Here is a 17,457-nt window from a genome sequence, read left to right as displayed (position 1 = left end):
CAGTACCCACATGCCTGTGTCTTGGATGGACATGGCTTGAATATGACTGGGGCCATATTCAAAGGTTCAAGATGGGGGTAGTGGATGGATGGCAGGAGGATCATTGTGGATCATGGTAGCAGGAGTCTTTGAGCTGGGCTAACCATCACTCATGGCCAGGAGAGATGCAGCACTGAGGTCCAAGGAGTACTCATTTGGGTGGAAGCAAGACTCCAGCCAATGCCTAGGGGAGGAGGCAGGGAAACAACTTCAGACCAGAGAGGGCTGGCCCAGTCTACTCACCACCTGAACTGAGGCACAGAATAATGGGGGAATCTACATTAATCCCACACTAATCTCAGGCTCCCTGGAATCTAAGTGAGGAGTCAGCAGATTGATTTCAGACTCACCCACTGGGAGGAACAGGGCTTTATTCTAGACCTGGTCGATGCTGAGCCTGAGAGTTGAAAGTTTAAGTAACTTTAACTTGGCAGAGCCCAGAGAGGCCAGAAGGGATGGCTTAGAATTGAGCAATTATCAGTTTCTCCACCCCTCACTCATAGTTTGTACATTCCTTGGATATCATGATAAGCCAAAAATCCAAACACATTGCCGTGGGGTTGATTCTGACTCATAGCGACCTTATAGGACAGAGTAGGACTGCCCCATAGAGTTTCCAAGGACTGCCTGGTGGATTCGAACTGCCAGCCTTTTGGTTAACAGTCATAACACTTAACCACTATGCCACAGGACTTAATATTAGCTTTTGGAGCCTTGATCTGTCCAAGGAATTGCTGTGCCTTTGCCCTACCTCTGTGAATAAGAAAAGTGGTGAGTGCTGGGGTTGGAGGTAGTATAAGGGGGTGAAAGCTGAGGATGGAGATGGTCTAAGAGGGCAAGAGCTGAGATGGTGATGGTGTAAGACAGGGGAGCAGGGTGTGGAGAGCCAGAGAAAGCAAGGCAGAGTGGAACCCCAGTTTTACCACTCATGGGGGCAGATAGATATGTTTTGTTCTCTTCTTGGGCAAGTCTGCACCTCACTAGTACTTATTGAATAGGCCTCTTGGATTTGTTGGGTGGGGCGACGAGGACTCAATAGACAGGAATGAGTGACTTACTCAACAAGGCTCCTGAAATCTAAGAGATTACAGGCAGCTTACATCAAAACCCCAGACCTATGTTTAACTTTAGGGAAGGTGTGAGGAAACAGATCGAGGGGCACATATCTTATTGGGGTGTGGTTTTCAGGGAACTCCTCCAAAGTTAAATACTCACCTCCAAGCTTTACTTGCTGAATCACTGACTGGGGGAAAGCAGGTGAACTCTGTTCTTCCTTTTTGGGGAGAGCAAATTCATTACATTTTGTTTTTCAAAATATAGTTTTTTCCAATTATAGAAGTTCATTACAGTCATTATAGAAACATTTCAATGAATAGGAAGGCAGAATCAAGGGAAAAAGAGGTAACTCATTATTTCATCACTCACTGACACTCATTGTATCTTTTTTCTACTGAGCTGTTTGTAAAATTTTGTGTCCTGTTCTTTTTGATTTAGTACTGTAACGTGTAATTTTTTCATGTTATTACAACTTCCACAGAGACACACTGTTGATGGTTGCCCAATAGTTCCTCGTATAGTTTTCAACATTTGGTAATGAGTCTTCTACTGTTTGCAATTTGGGTTGTTTACAATTTCTCACTATTATTAAGATTTATTTTGAAAAACATCTTTATGAAAAAATTGTTTCTGCATTTAGGATTTTTCTTTAGGCCACTCCTAGAAGTACATTTATTGGGTCAAAGAGTGATCTTTTTAAAATTCTTGATACAAAGTCCCACGTAAACTTCCAAAAAGACAATATCGGCTTCCACCTACTATGTATGCAGGGGTCCCTGATTGGTGCGAACAGTTTTTACTAGGCTACTAACAAAAAGGTTGGCAGTTCAAAACCACCTAGTGGTGCTGCTAAGATCACAACTATTGAAAATCCTGTGGAGTGCAATTCTACTCTGACACAGATGGGGCCACTATGAGTTGGAACAGACTCAACAATGATGGGTTTGGTTTTTGGTTTTACATGTACGAGGAGTCCCTGGGTGGTGCCTTGCTGCTAACCAAAACAGTGGATCGAGTCCACCCAGAGGTCTCAGAAGAAAGCCCCAGTGATCTACTTCAGAAAAGTAGCCACTGAAAAGTCTGTGGAGCACAGTTCTGCTCTGACACAACATGGCGTCACCATGAGTTGGAATCGACCCTCTGTCAACCGGTTCTACGTTGGTAGGTGTCAGTTTCATCTGCCCTTTAGCAGCGTTGAATCTTCTTATTAAAATAACAAAACCAATTTGATTGGCTTGAACATTATTATTTTAAATTATTTCTTTGGTTATTAATGATTTTACTCATGTTGCCTATAATTTTTAGGAATTTGCATGTTGCCTTCCAAGATTTTTATGTTCATATTCTTTACCTCTTTATCTACCGGAGTTCCCAGCGTTTTTAAATCAACTTGGGTGAGATCCTTGTGTCTTAAAGCTATTACAGTTTTGTCCATCATTTTTGCTAGAAACTTCTTCCAATTTATTTTTAATTTTAAAATATTTTACATAGCCAAATTTACTCTCTCTGCATGTGCTGTATACATTTAGATGATTTCTCTTACGCAAAAGTAAGTTACATATTTACTGTTGTTTTCTGTAATTTACTTAAAGTGTAGCCGCTACAGTGACTGCTGTGGTTGCTGGCCAAGGGGGCAAAGTTGGTAATCATAGTTTACTTCTCCTTTTTTTTTTCAATTATATTTTTGGTGAAAATATACACAGAAAAATCCAGTCTCATTTTATAGTTTCAAGACATAATGATCAGCTACATTTAACCAATGTAGCTGGTTACATCCTTCACATTGTGTCAACATCCTTGTTATTTCTGTTCTAGTTGTTTCACTTCCATTTTTTTCCATTAATTTCCCTGCTTCCGACCTTCTCACCTATGCTTTAAAATAGCCATTTACACATTTGCCTGACATAGATTTTTTTTTTTTTTTAAAGAAATACAATACTCAAGGATGACAATCGTTACTCTTTGAGCTAAACTGTTACTTATTTTAAAATGACTTCAGGGGATAGTTGCAATTCAAGATTTGAAGGACAACTCAGAGCTATAGTCTCTGGGACTCCTCCAGCCTGAATAGGTCCAGCATGTCTGGATTCTTTAAGAATTTGAAGTTCTGTTCTACATTTTTCTCTCTTTTAATCAGTGTTCATCCATTGTGTTCCTGATGAGAATGTTCAGTAGTGGTAGCTGGGCACCATCTAGTTCTTCTGGTGTCAACATGGAGGAGGCAGTGGTTCATGCAGACAATTAGCTCTATAATCCAGTTCCTTCTCTAATTTTTGGGTTTCCTTCTTTCTCTTTTGTTCCAGACAGATAAGACCAATAGTTTGTATCTTAGATGGCCACTCGTAGGCTTTTAAGACCACAGATACTACTCACCATACTGGGAGGTAGAACGTAAACTCTAAGAACTATATTACACTAATTGACTAGATTGTCCCACGAGACCATCTCCCTAAGACCCCAAACCAATAGAACTAATCCCATGAGGTGATTGGTTATGCCAAATTAGTATCAGTATTTGTGGCTCCCCTCCTTTTTTTTGGTGTTGCTATTGTTGTATTTACTTCTCATTTAATATTCTGTTATCAACTGTTATTACCTCAGCTGGATGTAGTTATTTACGTGGCACCGATTGCTGCCAAATCTTGATATCCGTAGGAGATGAATTTTAGGTGTCTTGTATTTATTGGGTTGCTGCAGTTTTCTTTTGGCCAGAACTGTTGGGCAAGAGAGCACTAAGAGTTGCTCCAGTGACTCTTTTGAGTTACATACCTCATCCTGCCAGCCCTCGCTGTCAAGAAGCACCCACTTTTCCCTTGGCAATTAAAACCAACTACTATAGCTGACACTTCTCTGCCTCTTGGTTCAGTGCATGAAAACCAGTGCCGTCAGTGCATGAAGAGGCCAAGATGGCCAGAGGGAAGTCTCAGCTGCCAAGTCAACGGAACCAAGAGCATGGTCCCAAGTGGAAGCAAACCTCTCTTGGGCAATAGCACTCCAAGCCCACTAAACTCAAGGTCATGGGCATGGGAAGCAAAATTTCCTTCAGGAGTTACATCCTTTAGTAGTAAGAAGAGCTCCTCCTACTCCTACTGCTTGGCTTCTGGGCATGTGCATTTTGGTTATGTAAGAAATGGTACCACCTATTGGTCCTGGTTTAAGGAGTATACTGAATTGCAGTCCACCAGCTGGTTGCTGAGCTTTCAGCAGATGGTCTTACCATTCCATGAAGCTAGCTGCTTCTCTGCAATGGGGCATGTGGAAGGACCGGTGCATTCCTTGGAGATTGTTAAAATTCCTTGCCCTAAAATGTGCTGTGAAGTATTCCATGCACTGAAGTAGCCATTCTGCAAGGTCACCTGCTGCAAGCTCAGACAGCAGGTCAAGACTCAGATCATGCATCTGTCCCTGCCACTCCATAACAGAAGGAATCCGATGCAATCAACATGCCAGCAGGCTACTGGCTGATGTTCCAGGGGAGTGGCACCATGTCCAGGCTCATGTGTTAGACTCTGTTATTAACCAGTTAAGAACTCAGCAGAGGTGTAAATCAGATCAGCCACAGTGAGGGGGAAGCTTACGGTATTGATCCTTTTCCACCATCACCACTTTTTATATAGCCAGTTGGGGAAAAAAAAATGGATTCACATTCATGAGATTTTAATTGGGCTCTGTCCAATGCCTCGATCATAGCCTATGAGAGACCCGGAACCAGAAGACCCAGCAAAACTGTGACCGAATACCTGAAACTGAGATAATAAATGTTTGTTGTTTTGAACGACTGAATTTTGGGATAATTTGTCATATGGCAATTGAGAACTAATATAGGATCTGTGTTACAATTCTTCTGTTAGGACTTCCCAAAGACATTACACAATATCTACTAACAGTTGTTGTTGAGTCAGCTCCGACTCATGGCAATCCCATGTGTGTAAGAATAGAACTGTGCTCCACAGAATTTTCAGTCGTTGATTTTTTGGAAGTAGATGACCAGGATTTTCTTCCAAGGGGGTCCAAAACTTCTTGGTTGGCAGCTGAGCGCATTAATCATTTGCACCAGTCAGGGACTCCCATCTTCCACTTTAGAGAAGATATTTCTACTCCAGATCTCCTAAAAACTTCACTAATGTGACAGGTCCCTGAACTTTTGCAATTCCGACCTCTGACACACATGTGTTTTGCTAAGGCATCCAGGGGTCTTACTTTCTGTTTAGCATATTCAATAAAGAAAACATTATGTCATCAATGTAATAAGGCAGCTTGATAATTAGCAAGATGTCCAAAGTCTCTCCAGAGTGTTCTGTGACAGAGAGCAGGAAAGTTGACATGGCTCTAAGGCCAGCCTGTAGAGGTATATTGCTGCCCCTACCATGCAAAGGCAAAATGCTTCTAATTATATTTTCTGAAAGGCATTGGAACAACAAAACATTTTCTAGGTCAATAGCTACATATTAAGTACCAGGGGCCATATGGAGTTGCTCTAGGATGGATACCACAGCCAGAACCTCAGCTGCAATTGCTACCATCACTGACTAAATTTATGATATTTTTACTGACACAGTATGATGCATAAATTTATGACATTCTGTAGGCTAAATCCTGCCTGCAGCCTGTTTTTGTACAACTTGAAAGCTAAGAATGGTTTTTACATTTCTTTTAAAGGTTGTAAAAGTAAAACAAAGGAAAATAGGCAACAGGGACCATACCAAACCCACAAAGCCTAAACTATTTACTCTCTGGCCCTTTATAGAAAAAACATACTTACTCCTCTTTCAGTCATTCTCCATAACCCACTGGCCAAGCAGGTGAGGTAAATAGGCCTTGGCAAGCATGGTTACTCCCACACCTTTCAAGTCCTTGGTGATGGCACTGATTGGTGCCATTTCCTCTGGGATTGTAGTATTGGTTTTGGTTTACCGTCTAAGTGAGGCTACAGTTCCAGGGCCTTCCACTACCATACCCCTTTCTCCAAGGACCAAAGAACCAATGTAGACATTCTGCTAGTTACTAAGTATATCTATTCCCCTTTATATTCTGGGGTTCCCAGAGAAGAAGTTCTTCTTGTTCTTAGTTAGAAATTCACGGCCCCTGATTTCTTCTTTTTTTTTTTGTCATATATTATCCAGGGCTCTCAGAAGAAGCCAGCAGGCTCCAAACCTTTATCACCATTACTGTCAACATGGAAGCTATTTGCCTCCCAAGTGCCTTGCCTATACCTGCTGGTTATTTCATGCCACTTCCTGTGTTGATGTGAAAAGCTGTGACACTATTCCATACTGCAGGTCACCAACGTGCAGGTCCCTTGACAGGAAAGCGTTGGCACTCCTCAAGTATGCAAGGAACCCAACCTAGGCTCTCATTTTGAGGGTCACAGGGCCACTGCTGGTAGCACCTTTTGTATTGATCAGAGGCCTGGCAGCAAACAGGCCTGGTCTCTCCCAATCCAGGTAATGTGAGGATGGTTAGATGAAGAAAGTGATAAGCTCCTGTTGGGGCTAGTGAACACCTCAGCCTGGAGGACCAAGGAGAGCGGTATGCAGTGGGGGCCTAGAGGAGATAGCCATGTGCAGAGATCTGCCCACCTGAGCTGTGGATGGGCAGAGGTAAGGGGCCAGCCCAAGGTGACCTGGCAGAGAGGGCTCCAGGGAGATAAACATCCTGACCTCACTTCCTCCCAGACTCCTACTTCCTGCGGGGCCAGAGAGCAGGAGGGACCACCTGTGAGGCGTGTGTAGGTTCACCTCCTGGGCTGTGGGGCAGGGCAGAGAAGGGCAGAGAGCAGTCCTGGAGGAGCCCAGGGAAGAAATCCAGCTCTCCCACCTGAGGTATTCATCCCTGAACTGAATCAGTGTGGCTCTGGACAGGGGAGACAGGGATAGTCCAAGCCAAGCCACACACAGCGAGGGGGGTTGGGAGGGGCCTCTCACTGACAAATTGGTGGGTGGGTGGGGGGCTCTTACCAAAAAAGCAAGAAGGTCTGCTGGGCATACACAGCAAGAGGCTCCCACCATAGTCACAGGAGCCCACTGTCTTAGTTATCTATTGCTCCTACGCTGCTAACCAAAGGGTCGGCAGTTTTAATCTGCCAGGCGCTCCTTGGAAACTCTATGGGGCAGTTCTACTCCATCCTACAGGGTCGCTATGAGTTGGAATCGACTCGGCAGCACTGGTCACTGGGTCCTATAACAGAAATACCACAAGTGGATGGCTTTAACAAAGAGAAGTTTATTTTCTCACAGTAAAGTAGGCTAAAAGTCCAAATTCAGGAAGTCAGCTCCTGGGGAAGCCTTTCTCTCTCTGTCGGCTCTGGAGGAAGGTCTTTGCCGTCAATCTTCCCCTGGTCAAGGGACTTCTCAGGCACAGGGACCCCGTGTCCAAAGGATGAGCTCTGCTCCTGCTGCTACTTTCTTGGTGGTATGAGACCCCCAACTCTCTGCTTACTTCCCTTTTCTTTTTATCTCTTGAGAGAAAAAAGGTGGTGCAGACCACACCCTAGGGAAACTCCCTTTACATTGGATCAGGGATGTGACCTGGGTAAGGGTGGTGTTACAATCCCATCCTAATCCTTTTAGCATAAAATTACAATTACTAAAGGGTTGGCAGTTCGAGTCTGCCAGGCGCTCCTTGGAAACTCTATGGGGAAGTTCTACTCCGTCCTATAGGGTTGCTATGAGTCGGAATCGACTCGATGGCACTGGGGTTGGGTAAATGGAGGACAACTACAGAATACTGGGAATCATGGCCTAACCAAGTGGATACACACATTTTTAGGGGAACATAATTTAATCCATGACATTAAGTAAATTACATCATACGTTAGAAGATAACAAGAGCTATGAGTAAAGTGAAACCAGAGCTGGATAAAGGGAATCAAGAATTTTGGATGTGGAGGTTGCCCATAAAAACAGGATAGGCAAAGGAGGGCTCATCGGGAAGGGATATTTGAACAAAGACTTGAAAGAAGAGAGGCAGTGAGACATTGGGGAAAGAGGGACCCAGCCAGAGAGGGAGGAGGACCTTTGCTTCATCCGTTCTGTGTGTCAGTGTTAGGAGCAGTGGTGGTTCAGTGGTAGAAATCGTGCTTACCATGTGGAAGACCCGGGTTTGATTCCCAGCCAGTGCACCTCATAAACAGGTTTCAGTGGAACTTCTGGACTAAGAAGGACTAGGAAGAAAGGTCTGGTGATCTACTTCTGAAAATCAGCCAATGAAAATGCTATGGCTCACAGTGGTCTGTTTCATTCCATTGTGCTTGCAGTTACTATGAGTCAGGGGTCAACTCGACGGCAGCTAACAGCATGCCAGTGTTAGTATAAGGTTTTATACCTTGTTTTGTTTAGCTCTGGATTTATTTATCTTAATAGGCTTTCTTTTCTACAGCAGTTTAAAGTTTACAGAAAAATTGCACAGAAAGTACAGAGAGCTCCTGTTATGGATTGAATTGAGTCCCCCCAAAATATGTGTCAACATGGCTAGGCCATGATTCCTGGTATTGTGTGGTTGTCCTCCATTTCGTGATTGATGCAATTTTCCTGTGTATTATAAACCCTAATCTCTGCCTGTGTGTCGTTAATGAGGCAAGATTGGGTTATGTTAAAGAGGATTAGGGTGGGGTGCAACACCCTCACTCAGGTCACATCCCTGATCCAATGTAAAGGGAGTCTCCTTGGGGTGTGTCCTGTACCACCTTCTATCTTACAAGAGATAAAAGGAAAGAGAAGTCAGCAGAGAGTTGGGGGACCTCATACCACCAAGAAAGCAGCACCAGAAGCAGAGTGTTTCTTTGGACTGGTGCTTCCTGCATGGAGAAGCTCCTAGCCCAGGTGAAGATTGATGAGAAGGTCCTTCCCCTAGAACTGACAGAGAAAGAAAGCCTTCCACTGAAGCTGACACCCTGAATTTGGACTTCTAGCCTGTTATACTGTGAGAAAATTAATTTCTCTTTGTTAAAGCCATCCACTTCTGGTATTTTAACAGCACTAGATGGCTAAGACAGCTCTCATATACCCCTTCTCCCCCTGTACACAGTTTCCCCTATTATCAACATCTTGTTCTCCTGTGGTACATTTGTTACAATTGGTGAACAAATGTTGACACATTATTGTTAACCAAAGTCCATAGTTTACATTAGGGTTCACTCTGTGTTGTACGGTGCTATGGGTTTTGAAAAATGTGTGATGTCACGCATCTACCTTTATGGTATCATACAGAATAACTCCACTGTCCAATTCACTTTTAAAACAATTCCACTCTAAAAAGGGAAAGAAAACCAAAAAGAAGGGAATCAGTAATTCAGACAAACAAATAAAGGTGATCACGGAGTCCCATCTACTGAGATTTCAGACATTTGCAGAGTTTTCCACATTGGGGCCAACCGGAATATGAACTCCCTCTAGACAGGGCCACGTTTCCCCCTCAAAGGGCCGAACAGAGCTTTGCTCACATATGGATATACCATGGAAATGTCTAGCAGGACTAAGCTGTCTAAAAAATTGTCTAACAGTAGGAAAGATAGAACTGAAGGTCTCAATTTCCTGGGGGACAGGAGAGGAGGGAGGGGCAGCCAGTTACGCTCCTACTCGTGGGCTCCCAGACTCAGATTCTCAGAACGTGTGAAAGTAGCTCCCATGCCCATTTGGGGGAGGAGAAGGTGCTTTTGCTCAGAGTAGAGGTCTCTTCTGCTCTTCTCCTCCTTTGCCCTTCTGGCTGTGGAGGGGAGTACGAGCCATTGTTGATACAACTGCACTTTCTTGGGCCATGTCCTGCCATGAGTCACTCCAGCAGTGAGTGTAATGTTTGCACTGGCAGAAGGGCCTTGCTGATACCACCACAGACTGGCTTAAGGTCACATCTAAATAGACTCTTGTGGGATAAGGCAGGGTGTTCTAAATCTCAAATCCTTTGACCAAGATGACTACAGGACATGGCGTTTTTCTCTATCAGCAAACTCGTCAGTTTGGCTTTCACAAGTTTAGGGAACACCTTTTAATCAGTGGAGATTACTTGGCATGGAGGACGGCTGACCCTCCTTAGGCAAATGTTATCCAACACTCTTTAAGCAAATAGAGGCTGCAGTATAAAATCAAGGGCTTCAACTGATTCTCATCCTTGACTTGCCGTCTCTTTGGAGCAGAGAACAAAAGAAGGCAAAGTCGCCATGGGGCACAAGGTCATCTTCATCCTGGCCATCATCCTCACGCTGGCCCTCAGCACCCTGGCACAGGCCGAGGCTGGTAAGAGTCTTCACCCAGCTTCCTGCTCTCGTTATGGTCAAGTCCAGGTTGGCCTCTCGGGAGTCACTCTTTGACAATACCTGGTTCTGAGTGCCTGCTTTGTGTCCGAGGCACTTGTACTACCAGTTACCGTGCAGTCGATCCCGATTCATGGGGACTCCATGTATGTCAGAATAGAACTGTGCTCCATAGGTTTGTTTCTTTTTTTTCTTTTATGGAGATCAAAGTTTATCAGTAGCCACCAGATGTGGATAGGAGGGGAAAGGAAAGGAAGGCATGATGCCTAGAAGACACCGAGCTTCTGTTAAGGGTGATTGAAAAATTTGGCAACAGTTAATGGTGATCATTGAATAATGTGATGAGCATAACCAATGCCACTGAACCATACGTGTGAAGACTGTAGAAAAGGCAGTGGCTTGCACCTATATATTTGTTGTTTTTAAGGCTCCATGGGGTTTTTTAAGGCCCATTTTTCAGAGCAGATCACAAGGTCTTTCTTCTGTGGCATCCCTGGTGGATTTAAACCTCTAACCTTTTGGTTAGCAGCTGAGCATGTTAATTGTTTGCACAACCCAGGGACTAAGCACTTGGAAGTATATCCTATTTTAAGGGAAAAGCAAAAGCATGTGGAGAATAAGAACCAGGGTAAGAGGCTCCCATGGAGACCGTTCAGAAATGCTACAAGAAAGTCAATGCAGTAAGTTGATAACTGTCTTCCAGATTAACGTTAGAATATTTTGCTGCTCTTAAGTGTCATGAAAACCCTGGTGGCGTAGTGGGTAAGAGCTATGGCTGCTAACCAAAAGGTTGGCAGTTCGAATCCACCAGATGCTCCTTGGAAATGGTATGGGGCAGCTCTACTCTGTCCTATTGGGTTGCTATGAGTCGAAATAGACTCCATGGCAAGGAGTTGTTGGTTAAGTGTCATATTTTCAAGAGGAATCTTTGGCGGAGGGAATAAAAATAGCTCTTTCAAATGCCCAAAGCCCAGCCCAAAGTGTGGTCCCACCCAAGGTCCTTACGAATATGTCTAAGCTCCTCTTTCATAGATGGGCCTCCTCTGAGGCCCTCTCAGGTAGGGTCTGTCACCTCTGGGCACCATGTTCTGAAGAGACAAGGACACTTCTCCCATTGGCGCATCTCCCATCAGCACCTTTGTTATTTGTGCCATCCAGCTTTCCCTGGTGACTCAGATCCTTCTCAAGACTTGGGAGAGTGGGGTGGGATGGTGCTCTATTGCTTCCTTTGAACGCATTTGTGCCTCAGTTCCTTTATCTGGAAACATTAATCTGCCTTACAAGGTTGTCAAGGAAATTAAACATGCCAATGTTTGTGAAAAGTGCTTTGCAAACTTCCAAGTACTAAATAAATATTATTATTGTTAGATACAATTTTACCTGGGGGTGGGGATTGGACGAAAGGATTTCCCAGAGTTTTCAAAACAGGTCTCCATAAGAGGTTTGAGAAGAAAGAGCTAGGAGGTGACTTCCCTTGGATGCCTTCGAACTACCTTGTGTTGAATGAGGTGTGGCCTGGGGTGGTGAGGAGGGTGGGTTTGGGGCAACAGGAAGAAGGAAGGCATCAAGTAATAGCTTTGAAGGCTCCAGAAGCCCATGGCAAGAAAGAGCAAGTGGCCTCTGAAACCAGAGGAGGAAATTGCTTTTGTATTGAGGGTGAACCAAGTGTGAGGTCACTGCTCCTGGACCCTTCCCTAGGCTTGTCTACTTCTCCCCTTCCCCTCTCCACTCCAATACCAGCTTGGCCCACTGGGCTGTGCAGCTCAAAGGGCCATAGCCGGCCCACTTCTACAAGTCAAGACAAGACCATTCATCACAGGCTGGGTGCTGGCCCACCCACTTGCCCCTGCCCTCTGGCCTAAGGAACATTTCTTCTGGGTCATGCAGAGTCAGCAATCCTGCTACAATGGAAATCTAGTAAACATCATTTATAAGTGTAGCCCACAAATGAAATAATTTCCATGTAGTTCCATTATGAGACAGTAAATGGGTGGGCAAGACAGGACGCTGTAGTAGACAGAACCATGGGTCTGGAAATCTCGAATGTTTCCTTAGGAATACTAACTGGGAGAGAGTCTGATTACTCCAGCAAGGCCCCCTCCATACCCCATAGAGTCACTTCATCTTACTGCTTGTCGGGGTGGGGAGAAGGATGCAGAATGCTGGAGCCAAGCCCTTACTCCCCTAGCCCATCTTGGTCTTCAAAACTACCCCGTGGGTGGGCTAATGGGCATTTTCCTTTTATGAATGGGGAGCAAGACTCTGGGAGGTTGGGGCCTCACAGAGGCCACCAGCTAGGGGGAGATGGATCCAGATCCTTCCTTCTTCACAGAGAGCTTGAGCTAAGCCCCAGACATCAAAGCAGACTGGCGGAGAACACCTCAGGTGGCGGGCTCAGCAGATAGATCGCTGTGTCTGGACCATTGTTTCTGCATTTAACCAGAAACAAACGTGGCCATCCTGACTTCCTAGTTTAGGAAAAGAGTATCCCACAACTATTTATTTTGGAAAGATTGTTTTTTTTTCAGCTTACCTGATGCCCCAGATCAAGGCGAGCCCCTGCCTCCCATCCTGACCTCGGTCCCGCCGTGCCTTTCCTGTTCTCCTTTTCTGCAGCGAGTTCTTTCCTTCTCCCGTTCCTGTAATATTGGTGCTCCCAAGACCTTGCTCCTCCACTCTCTTCTCTTCCTGCTCTTCACCCGGTGATGAACTCTGACCTGGAAGCAGAGTCTGCAGCTCATGTACCATCAGGCTTTGCTCCTGAGCCCCTACTGGACCCCCCACCTGGACGTCTTCCAGAACATCTCCCAACTCAGTGTGCCCTAACTGAGTTCTACCATTCCTCCAAGTCCCCATGACAGATGAGGAAGTTGTTCAAGACTCCTCTTCTGTTCTCTGCCTCAGTCAGTCCACTGCTGGCTGAGTTTGCCTTCTTAGAGCTCTGGACTCTGGACCCTGGACCCTGAGTTCAGCCTCTGGAGATCTTTCGTATAGATTAAGTGAAACCTGATAGCTGGGCCCTGTGTCCTCCACTTGCCCTCTCCTTTGATCGGTTTCATCTCCCCTTTAGTAGTTCCCTTTGCTGTCAGGATGGAATCATCCACCTTAGCCCTCAGCTTCCTCTCTTCCCATGTCACTCTTTACCACCCCACACCCTGACATCTTACCTGCGAATGGACTTAGACCTCCTTGAACACACCTTGCTCCTTGTCTTCAGGGCCTTTGAACATGTTGCTCCCTGTGCCTGGAACACCCACTGCCTCAGCCTCATCCGGCCAACCTCCTCCTAAAGGAAGCCCCCGTTGCTTTGTTCAGCCTCATAGTTAGTTGTCCCGACCGGGGGTTCATACTGTCTCCTGAAATTAGCCTTTGTACACAGTGATGATCATACTGTTTTTGTTTGTTTTAATATTTACTTGGCTTTCTCCTCCACTTAGCTATTAATTTCTTAACAACTTCTCTATTTTTAATTTCTGGGTCCCATCCCCTGGCACACTACCTGGCTCGAAGTCAATTCCTGAGTGACCATCACTATCTATTTTTCTGTGCTATCCCGTTTCTACACACACCAAAAGTACTTAGTATTTATTTATTGAGTGAATGTGATCATTGTTAGTTGCCTTCGAGTTGGCTCTGACTCATGGTGACCTTATGTATAACAGAACAAAACATTGCCCAGTCTAACGCCATCTTCAGGACTGTTGCTATGTTTGGGTCTATTGTTGTGGCTGTTGTGTCAATCCATCCCACTGAGGGTTTCCCTCATTTTTGCCGACTCTCTGCTTCACCAAACATGATGTCTTTTTCTAACAATGGGAACCTCTTGATGACGTGTCTAAAGTGAGTCAAAGTCTCATAATCTTCTCTTCCAAGGAGCATTCTGGCTGTATTTCTCCTAAGACTGAATTGGTCATTCCTCTGGCAGTCCGTAATATATTCAATGTTCCTTGCCAACACCACAGTTTGAACACATCAATTCTTCTGTCTTCTATTTTTACTATCCAATCTCTGCACACATGTGAAGTGGTTGGAAAAACAATGGCTTGGGTCAAGTGCACATTTAGACAAACATTGAGTGAATAAAACTTCATAATTGTGGAAATTCATGAGTAAATGGATAAACAATTTAGGTAGGTCCAAAGTTTACAAACTCTGGGGACTTGGCGTTTTTCCTGAGTTCATGTGTTTGAGCCTGAGGAGATGAGGAAACCATCTCCTGCTTATACCTTGAGACCTGATTCTGCCTGTGTCTCACCAGACGGTTGCTGATTTCACTGAAGAAGGAAGCTGGGCTGGAGTGTATATACCAAGATCTAGGAATTCAGCCACGACTGACCTTTGCCTCTTGTCCATACACTTCCAGAGATATGTGCTGTGGCGAGCCATGCAAGAAGTAATTGTGGCTACCCTGGTATCACACGGGAGAAGTGTCAAAATAAAGGCTGTTGTTTTGATGACAAGATTCCTGGAGTCCCGTGGTGCTTCTATCCTGCAGTTGTAGACGAAGGTATGGCCACAACTAAACTATGGGGTTTGAAAACTTGGAATTAGTGAGAAAAAAATACGCGGGACTAGGGGGCCCTAATCAGCGTCACCAGCTGTGATTTTGCCCAGAATAATGGCCAAAGGATGACTGGGAAAACGAGGTTTAGCCTAAATCAGTTTGAATTCAGGTCTGGGAATGGAAGGGTAGGGCTGAAAGGCCGCTTACCAATGTATCCTATCTTTTCCTGGCTTTTCTTCAGCTCTTTTAACCAAAAGCCTTTGGAGAATCACCCTTGTTCTACTTTATAATTTGTTTCGGGTGGAAGTGGAAGAGATGCAATTAAAATATGAAGATGTTTTCTAAAGAACATTCCTATTGATACGTCTTAGTCAAATTCTCCGTAATCGTTTAAAAGTAAATACTTATTCTCACTGATGTGTCTCTTCTTCCCTCCCATCTTGCCATTACAGAGTGTGAGTTTTAGAACGGTTTCTCCAGGAATCTGCTTGCACCATGAGTCGGAACCTGTCCTCTGCACCTGGCCCTGGAACTCAGCCACCGCTTCGAGTGGACATGTTGGAATCCCGTTCAGAGCTGGGCGTTCTACTTCTGCACTCTGCCTTAGCTCTCTTCTTACAAGGACTGCTCTGAATCTGAGTACTAAAAACTAGCCTAGAAATTCAAAGAGATGAATGCTCTTCTGTACTTTCAGTTCTTTTAAAAAATATAAAATATTTCCCTTCCTTTAAAAGAGGAGTGTAATAGTTTCTTTTCTGGCTTCTTGTCATTGATCACGCATTAACTGAGAGTCTCAAAGGTGAGATACGAGGGAGTGGAGGTGAGACTGAGCAGAAAGAGGGTGCTGTTGAAGTTGACTCGGTAGAGGTTAGTAGGAGGGATTGATGTCACAGCCTGCTAGATTTCAGGTGTTTCTGTGAGATTGCAAAGTCAAGAAGAGAGTCTAAGACGCACTCTTGTCTGGTCACGAAAATAGGCTCTGTCTGAGCTTCCTAGGAAAAACCCTGGTGGTGGTAGTTAAGACCTTGGCTGTTAACCAAAAGGTTAGCAGTTTGAATCTACCAGGAGCTCCTTGGAAACTCTATGGGGCAGTTCTACTCTGTCCTATAGGGTTGCTGTGAGTTGGAATCAACTTGACAGCAATGGGTTTTTTTTTTTTTTCCTTTTGAGCTTCCTAAGGCTGTCATAACAAAATATTACAAAGTGGTTGGCTTTAAGGAACAGAGATATATTTTCTCACAGTACTGGAGGCCAGAATTACAAATCAGGGTCTCAGCCATGCTGATTCCTTCTGTGTACTTTGACAGAAGAACAGTTCCATGCTGCTGTCCTGGTTTCTGGTGGCTGGCAGCAATCCTTGGTATTCCTTTGCTTGTAGATGTGTCTTTACATGGCATGTCCCTGCTTTGTGTGACTGCCTCCTCGTCTGGTCTGTTTTCCTCTTCTAGAAGGCATCACTCAAAAGGGATTAGGTTTAGGACCCACCCTATTCCAGAACGACCTTGTTTAATTTAACCGACTATAAACAACTCTAAAAAATCCTATTTCCCCAAACAAGGTCATAGTCTCAGGGAAAAGGGGCTAGAACTTCAACATACCTTTCTGGAGGACACAGTTCAGCCTATAACAGGTGCAGACTCTACTAACATGCTTTATATATTTTTTTGTGGATGCTCCAACAACCATGTAATAAAAATTACTTTTCAATTCCTTTATGTTCCCCAAATGGAAACTGGCCTAAGAGATGAAATCCATAGCAAAATGTCTGAAAGTGTTAATAATAAAAATTCCAGAGGATGACATGGATTGACATTCCACTTAGCTCTGAACTAACTGAGAAACAGAACAAAAGGGAGGGACTCAGGGGCCAAACATCACCTCATCACCAAACAAGGCAAGCTGGAAGGGTGTGGAGCCCATCATCTCCACTGGGAGTGAAACAGGGTCCCCACCTGGGAGGCCAGTGCTAGACTGAGCAACCCCTGCAGGGGGCAGAGCACAGGTCAAAGAGAAGACTGCCACAGACAAACTGGCCCCGACAGTGCCTTTGTGAGGATTAGAGCAGGGCGCCCCCATCTGGGCAGACACGGCTCTGCTCCAGGTAGCTCAGCTAAGCAAGCTGGGTGCAAACTGGCTCCTTCCTCCCACTTGTACCCTACCCCCATGGGCACCCCATGTACAATCTGCACAATTTCACATGGGGTCTCAGGAGGAGTGGAAAACCCCTGCTCTCTGCAGCCAGTCTGGTTCCCCAGAGGAAAATGGTGGTGCTGAGCTGTGTGTGACCAGTCTTTTCTTCCCATATTTACCAGTCAGATAAATCACTCCCCCATACCTTGGACACCAGGGTCAGTGAGTAAAGAGTCAGGAGAGGCCAGGCAATGTCCTTCACATGTAGGGGAATACCAGAAACGGGAAGGTGCACCCCCCCGCCATGCACACAACAGCTTATAGATGTGTCTTGTTCTAAAACCAAACCAAATCCGTTCCTGTCAAGTCGATTCCTACCCATAGCGACCCTATAGGGCAGGGTAGAACTGCCCCATATGGTTTCCAAGGAGTACCTGGTGGATTCGAACTGCCAACCTTTTGGTTAGCAGCCAAGCTTAAC

At 44.9% G+C, this 17,457-nt stretch overlaps 1 non-coding gene across 1 annotated transcript in view; it reads left to right on the top strand.

Moving 5' to 3' along the window:
- Nucleotides 1-15,562, top strand: part of LOC111753089 (uncharacterized) — a 29,295-nt gene extending 13,733 nt beyond the window's left edge. The window contains exons 2-3 of the transcript XR_010321068.1: nucleotides 14,706-14,849; nucleotides 15,299-15,562. This is a non-coding gene — a transcript (uncharacterized LOC111753089). The remainder of the gene's footprint in view (nucleotides 1-14,705; nucleotides 14,850-15,298) is intronic.
- Nucleotides 15,563-17,457: the final 1,895 nt, after the last annotated feature.

This window comes from Loxodonta africana, chromosome 2 (genome assembly GCF_030014295.1).
Source record: "Loxodonta africana isolate mLoxAfr1 chromosome 2, mLoxAfr1.hap2, whole genome shotgun sequence".
NCBI lineage: Eukaryota > Metazoa > Chordata > Mammalia > Proboscidea > Elephantidae > Loxodonta > Loxodonta africana.
The sequence above is the reverse complement of the archived record's forward strand: the minus strand, read 5'-3'. Positions and strand labels throughout refer to the sequence as shown.